Source organism: Mastomys coucha, unplaced genomic scaffold, assembly GCF_008632895.1.
Source record: "Mastomys coucha isolate ucsf_1 unplaced genomic scaffold, UCSF_Mcou_1 pScaffold15, whole genome shotgun sequence".
Lineage (NCBI taxonomy): Eukaryota > Metazoa > Chordata > Mammalia > Rodentia > Muridae > Mastomys > Mastomys coucha.
The window spans coordinates 46,275,454-46,276,781 of NW_022196897.1; the positions used below are offsets into that span (position 1 = coordinate 46,275,454).

At 50.2% G+C, this 1,328-nt stretch overlaps 1 pseudogene; it reads left to right on the forward strand.

Annotated features, from left to right (window-relative positions):
- The window catches only part of LOC116091652, an 8,225-nt pseudogene extending 7,346 nt beyond the window's left edge, over positions 1 to 879 (forward strand).
- Positions 880 to 1,328: the final 449 nt, after the last annotated feature.

Sequence of the window (1,328 nt, forward strand, 5' to 3'; positions counted from 1 at the left end):
GGACCCGGAGGACCCGGAGGACCCGGAGGACCCGGAGGACCCGGGGGGCCCAGGATTAGGAGGCTGCCGCGGCTTCCGCGGAGGATTCAGCAGCGGTCTTAGGGGCCCCGCTGTGGGTCGTGGTCGAGGCCATGGCCCTGGTCGAGGCCGCAGGGCTCGGGGAGGTAAAGCTGAAGACAAGGAGTGGATCCACGTCACCAAGCTGGGCCGCCTGGTTAAGGACATGAAGATCAAGTCTTTGGAGGAGATCTACCTGTTCTCCCTGACCATTAAGGAGTCTGAGATCATTGACTTTTTCTTGAGTGCATCCCTAAAGGATGAGGTTCTGAAAATCATGCCAGTGCAGAAGCAGACTCGGGCTGGCCAGCGGACCAGATTCAAGGCATTCGTCGCTATTGGGGACTTCAATGGTCACCTTGGTCTTGGTGCTAAATGCTCCAAGGAGGTTGCCACTGCCATCTGAGGGGCCATCATCTTGGCCGAGCTTTCCATCGTCCCTGTGCGGAGAGGCTACTGGGGGAACAAGATTGGCAAGCCCCACACTGTTCCATGCAAGGTGACAGGAAGCTGTGGGTCTATGCTGGTGCATCTCATCCCTGCCCCCAGAGGCACTGGCATTGTCTCTGCTCCTGTGCCCAAGAAACTACTGATGATGGCCGGTATAGATGACTGCTACACTTCAGCCAGAGGCTGCACTGCCACCCTGGCAACTTTGCCAAGGCCACCTTTGATGCCATCTCCAAGACCTACAGCTACCTGACCCTTGACCTCTGGAAAGAGACTGTGATGAGCAAGTCTCCTTATCAGGAATCCATTGATCATTTTGTGAAAACCCACACCAGAGTCTCTGTTCAGAAGACCCAGGCTCCAGCTGTGGCTACCACAGAAGGGTTTTTATATGACAAAAATAAATGAAGTCTGTTAAAAAAAAAAAAAGAGCTACTATAAATGTATATGTCACAGTTATTGATATAGATGTAAATTTCCTGTGGATTAAGCATAGGTACAACTGCTGGCTTGAATGGTAGTTGTGTGTTTACAAATCTTTAAGATGCTGCCAAGCTTCTGTCTGTTGTGTCTGTACCATATTGTGTTCCCACCAGCAGCACAAGAAAGACTTTTTCTCCACACCACCTCCACTCATCGATACTGTCAGTAACTTTTGTTAGCCATTCTAACAGGCATGTGTCTCCTTGCAGCATGGGATCAGATGAATGGCCACTACATAAAATGAATTGCTCAGATCCCTCCTCCTCTCTGCTTTCTAGCAGAGAGTGCTAATAAGATTGCTACTAATAATTCCTTAAATTACTTCACAGACTTTTCCA